General features: G+C 44.5%; 1 protein-coding gene across 2 annotated transcripts in view; it reads right to left on the minus strand.

Annotated features, from left to right (window-relative positions):
* The window catches only part of SCHIP1 (schwannomin interacting protein 1), a 128,646-nt gene that overhangs the window by 38,586 nt on the left and 65,861 nt on the right, over nt 1-24,199 (minus strand). The gene's annotated exons all lie outside the window — the stretch shown is intronic.

Genomic DNA, 24,199 nt, shown 5'->3' on the forward strand with positions numbered 1-24,199 from the left:
GGATCGGTAAATAATTGATGCTGCATTTAATTTATTCATATTTCTTTACTTTGCTAATGTTACAGTGAGGAAAGCTGAGGGCTGGGACTCAAGGAAGGAGGGAAGCTGGGGGTGCCAGCGATGCTCTCTTGGCACTTCCCAGGTACAGGAGTCACGTCTCTCTACAGTTTTAAAAGCACACTTTGATTTCCATCTCTATCAACAAAGTGTCTAAAAATCAGGCCCATTAGAAGCCACTGTTAATTACACTGTCCCTTGTAACTATGGCTTTGTCCTCTTTTTCTCATGTATAATGGAGGAAGAGCCCGCACTGACCACCTATTTCTGATCTTCCTTCTGAACTTTTTGTAACTGCCCCAGTTTGGGGAGTAGAGCATTTCCCTCCGACACACATAATAGGCACAATCAGCACAGCCCTGTCTTCCCATCCCCTAATTTGCAATGTGATATGATGGCACCTTTTGGCAATAGCTGTGGTGATCTATAGCCACGAGGATACAGCCCTCGGGTGGAGGGAGATTTATGGCCCTGGCTATAACAGATATTTTACTGCTCAGCAGCAATAAAGGCATGGCTGAAAGCTCTACAAAATCAAAATAAATGCAGAGAACGAGGAAGCTTGTCAGGTAATAACGGGAGTTCTTTAAATCAATGGCAAGTTTAAGGGAAAGGTGACTGAAGTTTGTGAGCAAGTACTAGACTGCACTCTTGGGCTCCTGCAGTTGCTTCCTGCAATGCCCCGTCCACCTATGTTTAATCCCACGTCTGTTTCGTGGGAAGTTTAAGCTGAATTAAAACACTTTCATAGAGAGCACTGTTCAGTTTTGCAGATCTATTTGTTCCATAGTCAACAACTACCAATGTGCACACACGTGAGCAAGCACCACGTCTGAGCCAGGGGACCCCCTGGGAATAACCCCACCAGTGGGGTGCAGTAAGACAGAGTGGGTACATGCACCAACTTTGCCATTGGATCTCCCTCCAGCTGAACAAATATACAGCATTACTGCTGTACTGTGCTTTCTCTATCTGCCATCCCTTTTTCGTTCTCATTTCCCCATCCGCCTTTCCCATATAGCTACATAAAAAAAAAACAAACAAAAAAACACAACATGGGTTTGGAGAGCTCATGGAAATACTTTGAAGTATTTACTTCAGAGCTGGGTCTTGCAAGGCATCAATAGTCTTGCCATCAGAAACTACACCCACAACCCCAATCCCCAGGATCAATCAGCACCTATCACGTGCCTTTTGGGATCGAGCACTCCTCTTCAACCCCAGCTAATGAGCTCCCAGGCTGTACCCATCAGAGAAACATGGCAGGGCCCTCCTGTTACTGCTCCTTGTTTTGCAGGGCTGGTGCTAGTCATTAAAGAAAAGTAGGCATTTGTTTCCCTCAAGAGGAGCTGGTGAGGGCCATCAGCAATGGGAACCAGGACACAAGCAGCTGGTGAGGGCTTAATGATGCGTTGCTGCACTGTTAACATAAAGCTGTTACATGCCTTGATAAACACATAACATGCTCGACAAAATTAAAAGAAAATTAAAACATACACATTTACATAAGATCCATTTGCCCTCTGTCTTTTTAAGCACTCATTCACCTGCATGGAAGTGAAATGGCAGCTGTGTGATGGCAATGCCACAGTTCATGACATGGCTATTGTGAATAGTGAGTCCTCATGGCAGCTGGTGGATGGGAGGGGAAGGGACACCAACAGAGTCCCTGTGGATTACCAATGGCCTGCTCCATTGGTAATTAATCAGCTGGCTATAACGAGACAGCTCTACTGCAGTACTGTCACCCAGCATCTCTATGGCAGAGCCCACAGACTGATGCTCAGGCAACATGGAGTGCAGAGCAGGCTACTCCCAGCCAGGACTGGAAAAGAAAGGTAAAACACATGATGTAGTCTCTTCCAATTCAAAGATGAAAATACATCTTCCTTAAATCCACACTAACTGCTTGATCTGAGCCCAGCCTGACCTGAGCATGAGACAGGGCAACATCTTGAACAGGGTTCATTCTCAGGCCTTGGGCATAGATGTCCAAACTCTGAGTTGTCTTGGGCCAAGTATTAAAAAAATAAAAAAAATGTAGCTAGCACGTATAAGTAACAACGCATTCTTTATTAAAGCATTAAAAAGTGTTTTAAGAAAAAAAGGGGACAACAAAAACCACAAAAACTATCAGGTTGGACACATGGTCTTGAGGAAAGAAAACCAGCCATACCATCTGTGTGTTTGTGTCGTTAAAGCATCCATGTACCTCTAAGCTGTGCGCCTTGGGATGCACAGGCAATGCCACACTCTGGGGACAGGGACCAGTGAGCGGGACACAAATTCACTCTTACTGCAGTAGCTGCAATCACTGCCTCAGAGAGTACTAACCTGAATGAGGGTAGAGGAAGGATGAGGGTAGAGGAAGGTAAAGGAGGGGAGAGCTTTAGGAGCCAGTTCCATCACCTGATGGGCACTTTGCAGAGCCCCACAGCTCGGGGAATTGGTACGGTTCCCTCCAGCATTTGTCAAACCGCGTGAACTCAAACTAAGGATTTACACTGTGACCCCCAGCTGCACCAGCACGGATGGCAATCTCCAGCACAGCCAGGCACAGAGCTGGGAAACGCATCACAGCTCTGTGGGCAGCACTGTGCCCTCAGCCACAAAGCTCTGTTTTCACACCACCATCAACAGCTCTCACGCACAGCCCCAAGCCACGGCTGTTTGCAGGGCTGTTGAGCACGAGCCCATAAAAAGAAGCAGAACAGAAGAAGAGCATGAACAGCTTCACCCAACACAGACACCCATGCCAAGCCAATCTTCAGCAGCACTGCCCTTCTTAGTAATCATACTAATGAAACAAAAGCATTCTCTTTTTAATGAGCTCTCAAAAGATGCCTTCATTTTTAATACGTAAATTGTGTTATGTTTTCCATAGGTCTTCTTCCAAACGGGACTCCTTGATTTGTCAGCACTGTGCAGATCATCCCCAGGCCATGGTGGTGTGTGGGTCAGGTCACCAAAATGATCACATCTCATCATCTGCCTCCCTTCCATCAGCTTTTAAAAGACCAACAACACAACGCTGCAGTCTCATGTTTCCAACAGTAAAGGCTCTGCTTATGAAATATCTTTTTCTTTAATATAAGTGTTACACAAGAAAAATATCCATTTAAATTCAACTGCTGTAGTGTTTTAATAACAGCTGCCAATGGTGCCAGCCCATAGAGCTGCTTTCTGCACACAGCTGCCCCAGTGCAGTAGGAGGGAAAGAGCAGCACCTTCAACTCCAATTTGTTGACTGGAATCAATAATAGCATGGAGTAAAGCCTGAAGTTGGAACAACTCACTTGTTTTGGTCATTCAAAAACAAACAAGAAAAACTCTTGACCACTGGAAAAAAAAAAAAGGTAAGGCCACTTCCCAAGCATTTGAGGATGTAGGATTTGCACCAACTCTCACATAATGTTTGGTCCACTCAGCGACTCATACAAAGGTACTCGGGTTTGTCATACCCACTCCTGATGAATTCCACTTTGTCCTAAAGAGATTTTGATTCCCATAGAACTTTGTAACACAACTGTGCCCTGCAATCTGTAAGAAGCAGGGTAAGCCCAGATCAGCTCATTAGACCTCTCCCTTCACAAATGAAGGGGATCATACAACATCTGAGGTTAACTTATTTTCACTGTGATGCAAACGAGTGATTGCTTCTGTACAAATCCTTCCTATTGAGGCAGGTCTTGTCATTAAATCCCTTTACTTCGTTCTGAGAACACAGCTCTTCTTTCTCTGTTCAGTGATCAAAACAGAGCAATGCAAACAATAAAGATCCACTCTACAGTAATCATCATGGGACAAAAATGATGTTTAAATGCAGAGCATTAAAGGCCTTTCACAGGAAAAAATAAAATAAAATCACACTGCCTGAGCTCCAAGGAGTGCTGAATATTTAAAGGCAATAAAGTTCTGATCAGCCTAATGCTGATTTATACTACAACCTGTTTTGTATTTATCAGGAAGCCTAACCAGAAAAAAGGCCACACGGTTTTAGATGATGCAAATCCAATCAATGGGATAATTCTATTTTGCTAAATGATAATCATGTTGTAAGACACAGAAGACAAAAGAAATACTGTAAGTGCACATCCCCTCCTGCCCCTCCGCCACACCAATCTGCTCTCAGCTCAGCTGAATAAATATTCATATTTCATCACCAGCGAGCTCAGGTAATCAGTGCACTCAATTCAGCTGTAATGAGTAAGTCAGCAAATATGTTAATGCGCATTTTTTAGGTAGCATCACTCAGCAGCACTGACGAAGCAAACCTATGTTGTCTATTTATGAGCACTGTGTGCCTATTAGCTGCAAGCAGGGCTTAGGTACCAGTGACTCCACCATCCTGCTGCCTGGGGAGGTGCCACCATGGCCACCAAGCCAGGCTCTAAGTCAACTGGACATAGTACACCTGGAAGTGCTGAGAGCACTGCCTGCCTTCCCTGCTGATTTTGGAATAAGATCCCAAGCAAAATTTTAAACACACAGGTGAGAAAACACCAACATCAGAGAAGCTGTGGGCAGAGCAAATTGCTTGTGGAGATCTAACAGAAGATGAAGAGGTGCACTTCTGGAGCTGCTGCCTATTTCCTTTGGGGCACATCCATCAGCGTGGGGTCATCTCAATGTGCAGGAGGTGTTGGTGCTGTGGGCACTGCAGCCATTCATCTCACCTGGACGGGCACTCTGCTAATCAGTGAACCTCCCACACTTTGGGTTCTCACTGAATTCTGACTGCAAAGCCCACAGGAACACATGGACGTGCACGTGCAACACAATAAACCAAAATGCTGCATTTTCACAGTTTAATCAAGCTGTAAAATTAATCAGCCCTGTGGCTTTTCCTACACCCCTGCTTACAGAGAAGTGAATGCAATTAAAGTGCTGCCCAAATTCGTAATTGCTGAGCTGGGGTAATACGTGTGCACAAAAGGGGGCCCATGAGATACACAGTTGGGCCCCAAATTGCTTTTTTTTTTTTTTCTTTCCAATGAGCCCCAGCATGGTGGGAGCACTGAGAGCAGTGGTTCCCACTTGTGGCTTCAGCAAGACTGCTCCATCTAAAAATGGATTATAAATAATAATAGAAGCACCAGTGCTAAGATCAGAGCTCGTGGCAATGCTCATCCTTCACCTGGCAGCCCTCCCCATGGACCATTTTAAGTGCTTTTCTGCAAGGAGGAGAGGATGGCACCAGCTGCTGGGGTGGAGGAAGAGGGGAAGGAGCAGGAGGAGCTCAGCTGGACTGCCCCACAGCTGTTAGTAATAAAGGATAACAAGAACAAACCAAGTGTGCCATCAATGGGCTGGAACAGATCGAGCTCCAGCTCAAATCTCCACTCCTGGGCTGCACTGGTATTGAATGCATGAAACTGGTTATGTGAAATTTCCCTCTCCAAAGGATATTTGGGGCACCACACACTTGGGCATCTTCCTCCAATCTGCAGAGTTATGCAAACCTAGGAAACCCAGGCTGGTGCCCCTGAAAATCAAACAAAACCCAGTACTCAGAAGAGACAGCACAGTGCATTTAAAAGGCAGTAATGCTACAAGTCCTCAGCCTCCCCAGACAGACTAACACAATCTGCTTTCCCTTTAAGGTCCCTAACCTAATAAACCCGACATTAGCAACAGACTCTAACAGAGCAGATCCTGCAGGTAAATACTTGTGGCCTCCTGGCACGGTGTAACTACAACTTGATCTGGTGGCTCATCACCTTGCCTAAATGCTTCGTGGCTGGAGGGCACCCAACCCCCCCAGTTCCTGCAGGTTAATGGCAGTGCCACATTCTGCCTTGCCAGAGTCAACACCACAACCACAGATATGCACTACTTAGCAGTGATTAAGAACAACAGATATTTGCAGAGTGACCTCTTTGGCAGGTACAAAGGTAATCAAGATGCCAGGCTGGATGGGGCTTTGAGCAGCCTGGTCTAGAGGGAGGTGTCCTTGCCTATAGCATGGGGGTTGGAACTAGATGATTCTAAAGGTACCTTACAACTGAAAATCATTCAATGATTATGACAGTGCCAAATCATGGGGGGATGTTTGGTGTCAGTTCCACAGGTCCTTCTGTGATACACAAACCCCACAGCCAGGGGAGATCTCCCCTTACCCAGCCCTTTGGGACCCCAACCCCTGGGTTCAGGTGCAGGCACCATCCCTGCTTCCCCAAAAAAAGCAAACAGGATGTGGGAACAACTCCAGGTACATTAGGACTCATCAAATCAGCAAGGTTGGAAAAGACTCCTGAGACTCCCCAACTCACTCCCACCCTCACCATGCCCATATCCCTCAGTGCCACGTCTCCATGGTCACCTCCAGTGATGGAGACTCCAGCTCTGCCAGTCCCCCACCACCCAACCACATCCAAACTGCTAACATCTGGTCACAGCAGCTACACCATGGACAACACTTTGACCATCTGCTGGTCCTGCATGTGGACATCAAGTAAACAGATGGGCTTGGATAAGTAATAACAAAAAAATGCCACCCAAAAATAAAAATCAGTGAGCTAGCAAAGGCTTTCTTGTTGGATCGATCCAAGCCCCTGGGCAGCAGGAGCAGCAGCACACAAAGTGAGGTTGATGTGGCATACATATGAGTTTCATTCACAGGAAATACAGTATTGAGGAACTAATAGCAGCACAAACACAGCCAGACTATCATCGACCCTAAGCCATTACATGAGAGCATCAGATAATTTAACAAGCAGTAAAGACCTCCTCAGAGCAGCACCCTGTTTAACACTCTTTCTCTCTTCACCATTTGAAGCTGTGTGACGCTATACATCTCATTCAGCACGTGTATAAAACCCATTACTTAAACACTGATCTAAAAAACTATACTTGGGCTTATAAATTCTTAAAGTATTTCCCAAATCAAGTTTTTATTATTATTATTTTCTTTACAAGATACATTGTCAGGGCTTCTTTACCACACAGCAGTCATCTTTCGCAGCACTGCACATGCTTGTCATTGAAAAGCATCTTAAACAACTCCTGTTGTGGTCCACATGAGACTGCCTTTAAATCTCCAAAAGCAATGGCCCATTTTTCATCGACTTCAATAAGAGTAATGCCCGACCTAGATACACCTGAAAATCAGCACTGTGAGGAACATCCCACAATCACACAGTGATGCATCAAAGACACTGGATTTTGAAATAATATTGATCTGTTCCAGAGATTTACAGCAGTTGTTGAAATACATCTTTGAGGTGTACACAGCAAAAGCTCCAAGAACTTAACGTGCTTGAAAACATAAGAGGAATGCACCACAGCTAGCAAGGGTTGCAGACGTCAGCCAAAGCCTTCCTCTTCATCCTGGGCAGAGCAATGCTCCCAAGCACTTGAAGCCACAAAAAGAGAACTTCTGATGGCTTTGCTCAACAATGGATCTTACAGTCAAGGTGCAGTATTGATGGTTGAAGGAAAATGCCCACAGTTGATCATAGGCACGGTGCTGGGCAACCTGCTCCAGGTGGTCCTGCTTGGGTAGAGAGACCAGACGGCCTCCAGAGCGTCCACCATTCAGCAACGGCTTCTGCCCCTCCAAGATGTACAAATAGCAGCTGAGAAACATGCCCAAGAGCTGCCTGCAGACTGACCCCCTTCACCCAGTGAGGGCTTCCCCAACCAGCTCAGTCCCAAAGCAGGTCACAGGATGGCACAGGGATGGGTCCCAACACACGGAGCACAACCCAACATCACACAAGCCAGCCTAGCACACAGTGAAAAACTGCAGAGAACGTGTACGCATTATATTCACCACAGCTGACCTCTGACGAATGAAGTTAAATTCCTCATCAGCACATCAGGCCCAGGCACGACCAAGGGCTCCCTGCTTGCTTCTAAAGTAACTCACGGTGTCAAGTTGCACCCTTCTGTTCCAAAAGACTCCTTTCTTAAGGGTCTGAGTGGTTGTACAGGTTTGATTCTAGTTCCCGCACCTCTTAAAATTGCAATAATTATTTGTAGTCAAAAGCTAAGTTTCTTTCTAAGAAATCTGGAAACTAAGAAGAGCCACACAACAAAGAGCAAAGACAGTAAGAAGTAGAAAAACAAACGTGCATTTCATGACCACTTCTGATATGCAGTTTCTGAGCCACGGCCTATAACCGTGTCCATTCAACCACTGAGCTCTCATGCAGGCAGTACCCACCCCCAACATGTGCCAGGGACCAAGCACATGGAGCTCCCATTTTTTCCCCCCACATCCCCAAGCACACCTGATCCTAAAGAGCACACAAGCTCACACTGGGCTATGGGGCACTTGTGCAGTTCAGCCTCATTACACTTAAGTTACTATCATGAATTTGAAAGGCGTTTTCACCTTTACTCTCTGACAAGGTATGCAGCTTGCAAAGAAACACACTGCTTCACCTTAGTACAGAGGACAAGGAATGGAGAACCTATGCACACAGAGCAAAACACAGAGGACACAACCCTAAGCAAGGAGACTGAGCTAAAAACAGAAACCCAAAGTCCTACCTGAGATCTCCAGATGCACTCATCCCTCATGGTGAAGCCTGCAACTGTCTCCAGCCATCCCAGCACTCCAAAGTTAATCCTCTGCTCTGAGCCCTCAACACACCACAGAGAGGAGCACAAATCACAACCTAACTACAGCTCTCTCACCACCAGCACCAATCAGCTCCTTTACTCCCATCACCCCCCAACAGGTGGGGATGGATGAGCCCCAGCTGAAGACCATCTCGTTAAGCCACACTGCTGCCCTGATCTACTTTACAGCCCTGTAAATCCAGCTGGACTCCAAAAATAATCCACAGAATCACTGCACCACTCAATAGCTCAAGGCTCAACCTGCACTTGACTCCTCAATTTACCATTTCCATGCTGTTACTGAATACAATTACACGTCTCCTGATTAAAAGCAGTACACGTGGCAGAAGACAACCCAGCTCTAGTGGAAGGAGCTGCCATCCCTGTGCACTGGTGAGGGGATGCTCTTGCTGTAGCAAGGACAAAATGCTGACCAACACTTTCCACAGACACCTTTTTCCCCAGTGCTGTGGACCCCCCAGCGCTCCCACCCTGAGCTCTCTGCAGGCAGGCAGCCTCACGCTGGCATCAGACATTCCACGATGGCCATAATTGGAGCAATAAATGACATCAGATAGCAGAATGCCTGTGGATTACCCTAAGTGCCCCAGCTCCACCTGGGAAAGTTACATGAAATAGAACTTCCACAAACAATACAGTGTCTGTTCAGAGAGATAAACGATCTTTGCAGTAATGACTTTTTTCTGTCACTAGGGAGGAGAGACAGGAGCAGCGTGCTGCTTTCCATTCCTCTGCACGCAGCAGATGCAGAACCTTTTCAAACGAGTGTTACCAGGTTCAGCTCTCATATATTTATAAATATATTCGAGCCAAACGCATTCTGGTTTCTATTATTCACACTAAGCAGGATTTGCAGCTCTCGCAGTGTCTATTTTTTTCCTATTAATTGTTAATGAAACAGCCAGCTCTCCCGGGGGCAAAGTGAGGTGGTGTTTTCTAATTCCTCAAATCAAGAATATTGTAATAATCCCTCATTAACTCAATCATCTTTCTGTCAGGTAACTGCTGTATAATTTAAGGGGTAAGGCTTTAAATAAAGATGTTGGCAAAACCATCGGATTGATTTAAAGCACTCCCTCCATCTACACAGAGCTCCTAACAAATTTGCCTGAAAATCAAAGGGAGTTGGCAACAAAAAGTCATAAACTCCTTGAATATACCTTCTTTGCTCTCCCTCTTTCTTCCTTTCCTCAGTCTCTTCTTTGTTTCTTTGCTCATCAGCAACATGCCCCAGTGGAAGAACCTTCCCCTCTTTTCCAACCTTGGTGATTTTGTGATGCTATATCACCCCTGGCAGACAAGACCATGTCTTATTTTGCTGCTTATCTAGCCAAGCCAACCAAACTCATCAAAGCTATCCTGCCTTAATCCTCCTTATTTAAAGGTCAACACATTTCCTGGCTTCTCATCTGAAATGAGAGCTCTCGTTTAAAAAAAAAATAAAAGAATAATGATAAAATAAAATCATTCAATACTTTGGGCTGGCGCTGGGCAATGTTAAATCACAGAGAAAGTGTCAGCAGTGAAGTTGACAGTATTTGACATGAATACATTGTTGGGAGAGTACAGAGGAAGCTACCTTGTGTCTTACAGTGATGAAAAGGATCATTTAATGCAATTCTACACTTTATTTCCCTGAAATTGCTGCAGGTGATGAGAAAGCTCTTTATTTTTCGAGCCTTGCAATTCACTCAGCAGGATGATTGTTTTAACACGCCCCATCAAGTCATTATTTGTAATTAGAACTGTGAGTCAAAAGGTAGAGGTACTTGAAAATAAATATATTTTCTAAATAGCTTCCTACGTAGAAAGAGAAAATTAGGATAATTCAAAGAGTAACAACGCTAATATGTTACACAGATGAAGACTGTGCCATGTTTAACCCCAATGGAGAGCACCAGAAGACAATGGGATGCTCTGGGTGGCACAGGCAGGCCACCAATAGGGCCAACCAGCCGTGAGCAGACGAGGCAGAGGAGAGTCTCTCAGCCCTGAACACTGCAGTGGCAAAAGTTGCTCTGCTTTCCACATCCACAAACTGCAGCTTTCCAAAAAAAGACCTCTGAATCTGGAACAAACCTCCTGGGAAGTGCTGTAAACCTGCAGGTTCACCTTCGTTTGGTTTTAAGACAAGCTGTCTCACGCAAGAAGTGCAGAGAGCTCATCAAAATCCCGGTCTGAAAGCTCACACTGCCAGGCACAGGGAAATGAGGTTTGAGAAGGGACCTGCAATTAAAGCATTTTCTGGATGCACAGCACTCAGAGGCATAATTAGCATTCCCCTAATTACTGGAGCCCCAAAGTCTTAAAAATTGGGTGATGCTTCCTTTGGCCCCATGGAAATATGCATCTTCAGGGCACAAACAAGCTCAGACACCTATTTCTTAAGACATGTACTGGCCAACGCAGCACAAACTCCTTCATATGCACTCAGAGTTTTAAATGACTTAAACATACCTCTGAGAATGGAGGGGAAAGGGAAATGGTTAGGGAGACTGGGAGGGTGTGAGCACGTATGTACATGTACAGAGGTACATGTGTCCTGTGTTTGTCCCAGTGGCACAAAGTTATTCTTGGTTGGACACCCGACCACCAATTGTTTGCATAAAAACCCAATGAAAAACACAATTACGGGGTGTGATGAGTTCAGAGAGACCCTGGAGCTGTTCTTTAATAAGCAGTACAGAAGATCTAGGGTCCAATGGAGAACATGGGGAATGTTGCCTGTCTCTGGTATCAAGACTTACTTCACCTATAGCAAGGAGGCTGGAACTTGATGATCCTTAGGGTCCTTTCCAACCCAAACCATTCTATGACTCCATGGTTCAGAGCCCTGCAAATATTTCCCCTCTCTGTAGTGATTCTTGCTTTGGACTTCTGTACAGGTATGTTTGATGTGTTAATATTTTTAGGACCACAGAAATTACTGTGAGAGGATCAGAATATTCCAACTTAACTTTAAATTCCTCTTAAGTCCTTAAAAAAAGGATGTAGGGCCAAGTACTACGGACATGAAAAGTTCAGCCTCTTCCTATTTCAGCACCACTATTATCACGTGGACAAATGCCATTACAGAAGAATGTCACATACCCTCTCCTCCCATGCTCAGAAGAGCTGCTCACAGCTTGGTGATGCTGGCTGGGAGAGAGCAAGGAAAGGCAGCAGTCAATGAGTTTGGATTTGTACGGTGCCTTCAGGGCCAGAGCAGGCTGCTGCTAATTCATTTGTTCAGTAAATCTCCAGTAATAGATGATAACATCACATGGCAAGAGCAGAAAAAATATATGTGGCCACGAAAGTTAATCTGGATGGGTTCGTACCTATAAAATCATTGTTTTCCTAAAAATGAGGAGTAGATTAAGCTCTTAAATGGCAAAAATAATTCCTTGAAGAGCCCACATTGCTCTCTTAAGACTGATTGTTATCAGCAGAGAGGAGAGCATGTCCACTCTAATGGAACAATTTAAATGCATAACTGTTAAAATAAACTCCTTAAAGTCTGTCTCCACATTCCTTATGATGACTAGTGAGACATAGCTTTTTCATAAAATACCATAGACCTGAGAGCATTTAGAGATGCTGTCTGTCCCTGCCTGGTCTACAACAATTTCTGCACTTAAAGGCATGATTGATTGTGTGAAAGGTAAAGCTAAAATGCACTTCACATAGCTCTGCAGATTGCAGCCTCCTTTCTGGTTTCTCTTATACATATGCATCGTTCCCTGGGAATACACTTCTGTGGGGAAGAATAAGGTGGCATGGAGTGTGGTTAAATAGGTTAAATAAATAAATCGACATCCGAGCAATTTTATTATCAGGCTGATCCACTGAGGATGGAAAGCTATGATGGTTATATGCAAGTCACAGATAGGGCAGAAACAAATCAATGAATTAGAGTGATCAGACCTCCTTCCTCAGCCATAAAACAGATCCACAGATGAGGCTGCAATGACAAAGAACTATGGTCTGCCAGGGGATTGATGGAGGCTTCACCTTTCTCTGCTTCTGACTTCAGCGGGGAAGGTATCTGGGGGAAAGCACCTCAAATTTGACCTCAAACACCATTTCTGCACATGCAACTGCTCCAAGTGCAAGGAGACTTCTTTGCGAAGACTAGAGACAAATGGACCTGGCCAATGGGAAGAGGTAAGGACCTCAGCCTGCCCTGCAGCCAGGGAAAAACATCCAAGCCTTGAATTTTCAACAGAAAAGTGGAAAACACACATAAAAAAAAAAAGACCATTTCCTCCACTGCATTTCCAGCACAGCTAATGAACCCCAAGCTCCCTGCACTCTGCAGAGCCATTGGCTCCCACGTGCCATGCCAACAGCCCTTGGCTGCTGGTGCACCTGAGCTCCCATCCCTCCATGGCAGTGTGCCTGCAGCTCCCTCCCACTTTGGTATTCAGGCCTGGTGGGCTCCCTGAGTCAGATAAAGCTTTAAATACCAGTCAGGAGAATTAAGAGTAGTCATTTCCACTAATTACGGGTGATATCAGTCAGTTTTATACATGGATGGTTTAGGCACCAAAGGCCATAAAATCATATGATAATGAAAAGAACAATCCTAACAGCCTTTATTTACTGCCTTTTCTATCGCTGGAGACCACAACCACTGTTGTAATGTGTAAACAATACCAGTGAAGGCTTTAATGCATTTTATCATCCATTTCCATTGTCAGGAGGCTGCTGAGACAAGGCGTTGTGCTCTGTCTATTGTGTAATTAAGATCCTTTTACTGAAAAGCTAAGCCAAGACAGTTATCAACCAATTGAAGTGGGAAACGAGAAGTATCTAGCACAAAAACACACAGCAGAGAGCTAAGGCTTTTGTAGATGTCAGACAATTGTGTTCATAAAGCACTTAGCTGTATTGGGGCTGCAGGCAGGGACACTCGCATTCACTGTCAGAGAATGGCAAATCCCATTAAAACCAGTAAAGGAGTTGGGTTTCAGCTAGGTAGCTGGAAAAAAGTCCACGTGGTACACGGGGACAGCCTCTTCCTCCTTTTCCTATGGCACACAACAAGGGGAGGTTTGTCCCACACTCCCAGGGCTCCAGGAGAAGGTCAAAGAGGGACTGTGCAGCTGAAAAGGTGGTGTAGGGATGCCCAGGCACCATGAGGATGAACAGTGGGGACACTGCATTAGGCAGGATTAGCCCGGGCTGATGGCTCTCCTGATGAACCTTTTGGAGGAAGATCAAGGACAGCAATTAGCTGCTCCCCTTCCTCTGTGGGACCCAGGTGTAAGTCAGGACCAGAGCTTAATTAATTGCCCCCAGCAAAATGCACTGGTGATGCCCCTCCCCCTCGGCTATTTTGGGAAACATTTAGGGTACTCTGAGATCTCAGGCTTGGCTGTGGGAGGTTTTCTTTAGTCATTTCACGCAGGTTAGTCAATCCACAGAAAAGCTTCTTTCTAAAAGTTACCCAAAGAAAACATATTTCACACGTTTTCTAAACGCTGTCAGATGCCTTCAGGCTAAACATTCTTGAATTAATTCTGTTACATCTTTTTTGACTGAACTGTAATTATTGCTGCAGTGGGGATGATTCATCACTGGCTGTAGTTTACCTCTGAAATACAGCGTGTGCTGCACCTAGCACTGCACACCGGAGCTAAAGCAGCGACTTACTCCAATATCTTTATTACAAAGAGAGAGCCCAAGGCAGGATCTATCTGTCATTCACATGCACAAACCCTTAATTTGCACTTTTCTACAGGCACTGTAATATGAGATTTGATCGTGTGTTTAACCACCTCTGTGTAACGTGGACAAATAAAGAGCAACGAGCTTGAGAAAAGAAAGTGAGAAGCTGCAGGAGAGAAGGCATAAGGGAATGGGGAAGCAATGCCCTGGTTCTTTGCCCCTTGGCACAGGGAGGTGCAGGTGGCCCCACACGGAGCCGTGCTCCCCAGGGTGACCGTCCCCATCTCCTCCCAGAGCAACCCCTGAGAGCTGGGTGTTCACGAGAAAGGTTAAGCTTTTATTTATACATGATCAAAAGGAGTTTAAAAAACAGATACTTGGTTTAATCTGCAGTTGAAGCACCTTAATTTAAGCTTCCCCTGATTTGTTAAATTAGCTTCTACATCCTAATTAAGCACTTGTGCACTTCAGGATGGTAACCTCCTGTTTTAAGAGTAATGGCTCTTTCCTGTACTAGGTCCCACCTAATTTGCTCTCTGCCAAAGACTTTAGAGATAGCAGCTTTTAATTACAAGACAAGGTAAGTCACTGATGTGTCCATACCACCTCGTTAAGGATTCCCTTTGCAAATGTTATCTTAGTGGCTTACTGCACTGAAGCGTTCAGGGATCTCCTGCTATTCTTAATGGGATAACCAAGGAGCTGTGTCTACTTCTATCCTTCGTTTTCTCACATAAACCAGCTAAAATTCTCTTATCCTCAACAGAAGGTCTGCCAAAATGTACCTGCTACAAGCAAACCTTTCCCTTCTAAGGAAAGCTAAGAATATTTCCATGATCACATCAGCTTTCCACAACCCGTCCGGCTGCATACAACCCAAATTTCAGTTGCCCTCCCCACGTGCCACTGGGAAGGTCTAAGCAGCTTCATGGGTACACCACAGCACTGCTCTGCTCCTCACACATGTGGGCAGCAAGGAAGGCATCGCTGAGATTACTGGTTTTCATCTCCACTGTACAGAAGTAGGCTCCAGCTTTCATCAGAGAGCTAAATTAACTTTCAGTTTGGCTTCTGATGGATGTATAATGAACTGTGCATTGTTCAGCTGGAAATCTTTGAGCTATTTTTCATTCCAAACATCTTCTGAGCAGCGCGTTTGACAGGTTATTAAGATTTCAGTATCACTGTGGAAACATTTTTCTAGGTCTCGTGTCTAGGATCACAGGGGTTCACTGCACCTTCCCCACACCGTGGCCATCCCTTTACCTAGTTTGATGATCTCCAAAACTAGTTTGTCTTCAAAATTCAGCTTTTTAGGTGACTGACTGAAGGAAACATTTTATGAACTGTAGGAGCAATAATTTCCAATTCTGGTTTCTTTGTCCTAGTTACTGAGCTGCATGGAGAATCAGAGAACCAGAAAAACACCGAGGTTGGGAAAGACCTACAAGATCATCTGTTCCAACCATCCACCTATCACCAATAAAAGGGCCCACACACCACCTCATGTACTTGTGTACAGTTCGTTTAGCTGCCTACCTGTCAATGGCAAGGTTGGGTTTTTCTGAAAGACCACTGAACGGGGGACAGGGGTGCTGAGCTCAACCCCTTCTGCTGGTGCATTATTTCCATCAATCTCACTTCCATGAGGTTTTCACGATTTCCTGTTTTCCAGGCAATTTGAAAAGAGCATTTTGAGTTGCTGAAAGCATCTGAGCCAAACTTTTCACTTTTTCTCATCTGCTATGTCTTCAGAACCAAACCCCAAACTTTTCAATCATCAGTCAAGATGAAAATAGGGATATTTTTGGGACAGAAAGCAAAGAAAAGATTGAAATGTACACATAAGGAAGGCATGGCAGCAGGATAAAATCCCAGCCACCCAGAATAAAAATCAATTTCTGCTTCTCTTGTGTACTTTAACTGTGGCTACCAAACTTTCTGCTGAGAGCAGAAGCATTGAGGTATAAAGTTAAAATCTGTCCATGGCAGATTCAAATTCCTTCCTGTGCTTCTCACAAAGAGGGACACAGAAGCCCTACTCCCCTGGAAATGCAGCTCTGCAGGATGGGTGCAGGGGGAGAAGAGGTTCGTATGGAGGAGGTGGAGGATGAAGCAAGCCCTGATGGAAGAAGAGTGAATGAGAAATGGGCTGCAGAAGTGGCTTCCAAGACCTGCACTCAGCAAATGCATTACAGAGTTCTTCAGAAAGCATAATGTGATGACACAAAATACCGCTTTCTTGAGTAATAATGACAAGACAGATGCCTTTTGCTCACTCTGTTCTGACATAACCGTTTCTCGTTGTCTGAGTCATCTTGTCAGACTGCTCAATGAGACAGATATCCATCCTGGTTTCCAATACCATTGACTCATGCCTTATATTTCAGAGCTTTATAAAAGAAAGGAAAAAAGAGATCCAGTATATGTGTGAAAATGTCTTTCTACTTTTTTTCTTTTTTTTTTTTTTCTTTTTTTAGGGAAGGTCCAAGGAACTTAGAGCATGAAAGAAACCCTGGTGACAACTCATTTTCTTAGACTCCTCAAATTGCAGAAGTGCCATCTCTTACCTCTGATCCATGCAGGAACGTTGGAGGATCACAAAACGTATGAGAAGGAATCACCCACAAGTGCAGAGGTGGATTGCTGAGCAGGTGGGGCATCTACTACAGCAGTACTGCCAATCTGCCTAGCAGACAGCGAGCAAAGCAGACAGCCCTGTGCATTAGTGCATCAGAGACAGAAATACAAGTCCATTAGAGGCGAGGGACTCTACAAACCCTTCCTATATCATCTTGTATTTATCGGCTTCCCAAAACAATAAGGCACCTACCATGCACAGCCAATTATTTTTATAAAACCTCTTGTATCTGCCAGGCTCAGGATTGCTGTGGGAGAACCACATACCCTGTGCTCTCTTGCAGTGTTTCCAAGTTGTACGGACGTGGTTCAAACGTAGAGATTCTGGAACTCCACCCAACAGATAATCCCCGGGTGTGTGTCCAACACCTCGAGCAGATGACACTGCTGTCCTGCCTGAACACAAGGTTTCCTTGGGCCTCAGCTGCCCTGTCCTGACCCCAGCCCTTACCTGAGCTCAACCCTCAGTCACAGACATGGAAAGCACGCAGCCCAAGAGCAAAGCTCTGAAAACAGCAGGTACAAAGGAAATTGAATACGCAAGGTAAAGTTTCCATTGGCATTTAAATACCTCAGTACTTTAAAGGCCCAAAGTAACTAAGTAGAAAATAATTTCAAACAGTTAATTGCTCCTGCTCAACTCTTTTACTGGCTTCTCTCTCCGAAAATGAGAACACAAAATACTATTTGCACAAGAGAAGAAACAGGGAAGGTGTCTGAACTCGGAGGGTCATTTGAATTAATATAACTCCATGTTCAAACCTTGTCGGCTTGTGATGAAGATTAAACTGTAATAGCTTTGCTTTTAACAACCGTAATCTCCCCCTCTCACCAGTAGGTCTGATTTTTGTACCAAGATATTCAATGAACAAATTGGATTTTAATATCTTCTGCCTTTTTTTTTCCCACAAATGTTATAAATCAGCATTTTATGAATGAATAAATCCCATCTGCCAGCTGTTAAAAAACCTGCTTCCCAGCCACAATATCTAGGTCATTTTACTTTGTGACTCTGGTGCTACCAACAGTAAACAAACTTGTTAATGGAACAACCGAGGATATTTCAGTCTTTCTTTCTCAAAAGGAATTGCTAAAATAAACTGCTAACTGCCCAAGGCATTCAACACTTGCCTTAAAAACATCCCTCTCCCATCAGCCTCGGCCTATCTTTTGATTTACCCTCTCCTTAATTGCGCACTCTGTGATGATTTAACACTGTGATGGCCACAGCGCAGCAAGTTTGGGAAATCAGAATTACAGGCCATCCTGAGTTGGAAGGGACCCATAGGGATCATCAAGTCCAACTCCTGGTTCCACACAGCACCACCTAAAAATGAGACCATACGTATGAGAGCACTGTCCAGACACTCCCTGAGCTCCAGTAGCTCGGGGCTGTGACCACTGCCCTGGGGAGCTGATCCATTCCCACTCTGCTCTGGTGCAGAACCCTTTCCTATATCCAACCTGAATGAACAGCTGGGCATTTGAGATACAGATAAAAGAGGGCACATCCGAAAGTGCTCTTGAGCTTACGTGCTTGAGCATCTCCACATCGATCAAAGCTTGGAGGATGCTCTTACATGAGTTTTGGTGTGCCCTACATGAGCCTGGACCCTGTCATAGTCAGCCCTAAAACACAGCTGGAAAGCAAGTATGTCAATGTTTGGACGAGGTGAGATCACTTGACGAGGAGTATGCTGAACACAGAAGAAAAATGGCGTATTCCTGAAGTTTGGAAAAGCATATGCACGTGTTACAAGTTTTTCCTGCCACTGATGCAGGGCATCCTGTGCCCTTCTGCAACGAGCATGTTGAGCAGAGAGCCAAGATTGCAAAATGTAAAGTTACACTTACTTACGACTAATATCCCTAATGACCTGTTTGCTTTGGGTTCTGGTCAATGTTCACTGATAATATCATATATTATGCTAATAAATCCTAAGATTAGGGAAAGCAAGCTATTTCCATGCTGGTCCTGAGCTGGTATGACATTACCCAGGAGAAAATCCTTTCCTGATGCACGTGCCCATCCCAAATTGGAAGCTGTTGTGACTAAAATAATTGATGTTCAGCTCTTCTTGACATGTCTGTTTTTAATTAGAGCCTATTTTAATTAAAAAGGGAGAACAATTTTAAGGGAATCTGTCTGCCAGATGGTGATCCTTAATTTCCCTCAAATGTGTCAGATGCAGCACGATGCCTTCCTGCCTAGCTGAGGTTGGTCAGATGTGAGAAATTATGGTTTTGCTCTGAAAAATAATTCGAAAAATGTCCAGTTCCCCACGACATGGCCAGGTGTGTCTGTTCTCCCATCTATTTAGGAATTCTGCCTTTGTCCTCAGATTTCTGGGGTGTAAAGTCACACTGATGAGGGATACTGCGAGGACTCCTTCCTCCCAGTCTGCAGATTGGCACAGAACACACTAATTATATCCTGCTAAAAAATTACTTGCAATGAATCAACTTAAATGGGACTTCAGCTTTTTCCACTGTTAAGACTATTAATAAAATACAAATCCAGAGCATATTTTCTCATATACCACGTCTCTACTTGGAAGTAATTTGTACAAGTTCTGCTTCTGGCCCATGGAGTTCACAGCTTCAGTTCCAGCAGAACAATTTCAAAGATGTAATTGGAAAACCTGCGCTGCAACATGGGTGAATATCAGAAAGCTCCTCTCACTTCTGTGTACTTTCCTTCCTGCCATCTCCTAATTTTGCGTGCTTGTTGATGTCATATGAAGTGACCACACAATACTGAAACAGCAAATTGTGCACACAGAGGACATCAGCATTTCCAGCATGTAGAATACCCCTTATACATCAGTAAAATAGTTGCTTTAGAAATCAAACTGAGGAGCCAGCCATGATTTGGCACTATACTAGCAGCTTAGGAATTGCAATTTATTACAATGGCTGAACGCCAGCCCAAAAACTCTCCAGTTTTGGATCACCTTCAGCACATTTCAGACTTCCACTTTGGCCTGTGGGATGGCATCTGCAGACATCCACTTTTTGATCTATCACAGTTTTTACTTTAAACACGGAGGATTCAGGCTGGTGCAGTTCTGCAGCAAGGGGCCAGGACACAACAAGAGCTGGAGAGGCCAACGGGGCAGGATTAGATACCATTAAGTTACAGGGAAACTGACTGCAGTCACCACATAAACTACAGCTAGCTTGAGAAGTTTTTATGTGAGGGTGTAAATCACTCTCAAACAGATCCGACCGCACGCATCGAGGAACTGGTGTTTTATGTATGAGGATGGAGGGATGTGGGAATGGGCAGAGCTGTGAGCAGGCAAAGCACTGCTGCCTTTCAGCTTTCCTGCAGCTGTTATCTCTTTCTACGACTGCATAAAACTTTACCTTATCAGTAACTCACATGAGGTGTAACTGGTAGGAAATCAGATCTTCGCTATCTCGATATTTTGCTGCTGCAATACTCTATCAAAGGTCAGTTGATATCCCAGACCCCAACCCCACAGCAGGATTACTGCAAGCACACCCTATGTGCTGCGCAGTGCCTTTGCAATCAGCTAACTGCCCAATGCATTAACTTGGTGCTATTTATGCATTTCCTAGATACTAAATGCTCTCCCCCTTGGAAAGAAGTGACGTTCTTCAAAAGCTCGAGAGCTTCCATGGTGCTCACCCAGCAAAGCAGAACGGCCCCGCAGCACAGGTGGCATTTGGAGATTTCCAGCTCACATTTCACACCATAATCATCCTCTTACACACCGCCACGACAATACTCAGGAGCCAACACAGCTAAATGCTCCCCTGCATACTACAGTCTATCTCAGAGGGCAAGGTTTTCAGTTTCGAAACCTCTTTAATTTGAATTTCAAAGTAGCTATAAAATACAAATTCCAGTGCAAAGCATTAGCATAAAGACATTCGGCATTATAGACGCTGTCAAAAGTGCCAGGAAGAATTCCACAACTATTGCATTTCCATCTGGTAACATCTTTCTACCCCGAATATTTGCATAAAATATTTCTGCAATAAAGAGAAATTATGAAATGTAAACGCTTTACGTTATTTCAGATAGATAACATCCACACAATTGTATAAGCTGAGAAGCTCTGGGACTGCCAGCCAACATCTTGCCTTTTCCCTGTGTCAGAGCTCTGTCACAAACGCACTCCCCATCCTGACTTGCACAGAAACACCTCAGAACATTTCCAAATCAATGAGATTTTTGGTCTTTAAACCTATGAAGAAATCAAAGAGAGACAGAATAAGTTTGCTGCTGCTCATCACTGTTTAAACATCACTTTTTCCTTTCCACTTATTTTTTGCTTGCCAGACTGCTTTGAGTAAGTTCATGCAGGGTATTGATTTCCCCCATGTGCCTGAGCCAGTGAATTAGCCCTTCATTTTGATAGCCACATCTCTTGACTTCTGGCATTCTCCTGTCTCACAGAGTTAGGCTTTAAACACTGTATTTTCAGTGTTGCTCCACATCTTGGGTAACAGAGAAGAAAGTTACTATGCGGCTGCAGCAAAATGTAGAGCAGAAGAAAGAAATAAAATACATTCTCCTTGAGTTATTGCTCAGCTGCTTCTGTCCTCATGCAAGTCCTGACCTCCAGAAGTCAAACCATGGGCAGGAGATCTCGTCCTTATTGTAATGCACCTGGTGGGGGAACGAGTGACCTTGCAGTACCTGCAGAAAGAACTCTGCTCTAAGGATTCTGTATCTCATTCATTTTCTGCAGCGCTGAACAGACCACTGTATTTGCACACAGAAGTAGATATGAGATGTGTGTGACAGTGGGGATGAACGCCATGTTAAAGCAAGGGAAACAACCCAGGCATTTTGGCACTGCGTGAATGTTACTCACACGAGTTAACTTTAGTGCTTATTTGAGCAAGAAGGTCATGCATACTCCTGTCAGAGAAACCAGGAATTCTAATGCAGGGTGTATTTTCTCCTAGCACACACATTTATCCAATCCTTTCCATGATTTGGTGTCAACTTTCAAAGACAAGGAGGAAGGAAATATGAAAAAGAAATGTGTCTGTGTTTTGCACACCTCCATGCAGGTTATACGGAATGGGAAAACATTCCGCTCACGCAATTAGAAATTACTTCTCAGTCATAAATAATTCTGTTAAAATACAACTACGTTTTCCACTTGGTCATGTCGAGGTTAATTCTCAAACCTCATGCACTCGTAGGCTTTAAATGAAGTTTAACAGGAATCACCTATCTCGGGCATGAGGTGCTGCTCACCAAGGGAACCATGGTTAACACCAACGCCCGCACTCAGAACCACACAGCAACGTGGGGCTCCATGGGACGGCGTGCTTAGAACGTGCAGGAGGAGCCACGGAGCCAGCAGAGTGAGAGAGAACTTTCAGGCAGCATTCAATCTGCCACACTCAGCCAAAAGCACTGCAGCTGAGGAGCACAGAGAATAAGAAGCACTGCCAACCCCGATAGCTTTGCTGCTTGGTGACTGTGGCTGGGTGACGTCCTGTGTAGGACAAAACTACAGCTGTGCTATCAAACTTCTGCTTAAGTTTCTTTGAAAGTCCTAATTTAGGGGGAAACAGAAGAAAAGCATGAGAATACAATAAAAAAAACTTTTAACCCAACCATAAATTGAGTCTAGACTTGCACGAATTAATAATAGTAAAAAAAACCCTCTCTTTGAAGAGCCACAGCTGAGAATAAAGCAAGACACAGGCTGGAGCAAGCCTGCCCAGACATGATTCATTCTGGCATGCTCCAAATGAGCACTTTCTACCAACCTGCTTCTCCTTTAACACAGTTTTATGTCCATGTTGATGCAATAACACTTTATTTGCAGCGATGTTTGAGTGTCCAGCCAGATTCTCCCAGTTCTCAGGACCTCTCACGTTGCTGGCACCAACTATTCCATCACCCAAGAGTTAGAGCATACAGCAAATGCTTAAGACAAAAGACAGTGATGCTGTAGAAGATCCAAATAAGGCCTTTCAGTGATGCTAGAAAATGCTTTCATTGAAAGCCAGTGGGGCTGGCATTCTTCTGCTGCAGTGAGAGGGATGCAGTAACAGCCTCTTATTTCTTTGGCATGATTACACAGAAACCCAGTTCTTCTGCTCTGCATGACCCCTAACACATGAAATAATGCTTTTCTGTTCAGCAAAGAGCTAGGACTAGAACACAAGGCATGGCAGAAATGCACTCCCAAAGACAAGGCTGAAAGGACAGCTATGACACACAGTACTCAGAAATACAGATCCATGCTTATGCTGAAGGCTACAAGGGAAACAAAGAATGGACATCTAAAATTAGAGTATCCCTACGTTGAAAAATGTGACTCCTCTTAATTTTCTGCATCATTAAACCTCCTCCTGAGAAGTGAGTTAAGAAACCTGGGGATATTTTTACCACACCAAGTTAGCTTTGCAGAAGTCTAATAACATTTTGATTCAAGCACACATTAGTAGAAGATTAGTCTTCACAAGGCTTTCTGTGAGGGAACAAGAGTCTCTCCTGGAAGAAAGGTCACAAGCAGTGTCCGAGCACCAGCTGCCCAATTTCCTCTCATTCTGGTTAAGGGTCATGAAAAGATATGTTTCATTAGAAGAAAATGAAGACCACCAGGTTGGATGGGGCCCTGGGCAACCTGGTCTAGTATCAGATGTGGAGGCCCTGCCTGTGGCAGGGGGTTGGAACCTGATGATCCTTGGGGTCCCTTCCAAACAAAGCCATTCTATGACTCAATGATTCAAAGAAGTTCCTGCAGAGACACAGAGCAACTCAGTGTACTGGGATTAAACATACTGGATGGAAATTGAGAAACAGAAAGCACAACTCATGAGCAATTTCTGTGTGCAAAATATAAGCTCTCCCAAGCCTCACTAATTCCTGCCATGCTGTCCTAAAGGCAATTAACGCCTCACTCAAGGTCTGTCTGTTGTTTTGGGGGACTTTTTTCAGACAGATTCAAGGAAGCTGAGAAATGGGAAAGGGAGGACAGATCTCAGAACAAAAGACAGAACATATCTTACCATCAGGATGAGACACATGAAAATAGGCAAATGGACATCAAGAGGGCAAGAAGTCACACTGGGATTTCCAGTGATGTTGTCTACAGAATTAGAATTGTACCACTCTGCATGCCACCACACCCAGCTCCACTGTAAAACTGCTGATTTCTCCATAGCACATCCACATTGCATTTCTATTTCCTTCCAGGTAGGAAGGCTGCTGCTGAAACTTGGCTTCAAGTTTCAGTCTTTGGGTTATCATCATTCCATC

This window comes from Cyrtonyx montezumae, unplaced genomic scaffold, assembly GCF_038088225.1.
Source record: "Cyrtonyx montezumae isolate F1298 unplaced genomic scaffold, pur_monq_1.0 scaffold_5, whole genome shotgun sequence".
Classification (NCBI taxonomy): Eukaryota; Metazoa; Chordata; class Aves; order Galliformes; family Odontophoridae; genus Cyrtonyx; species Cyrtonyx montezumae.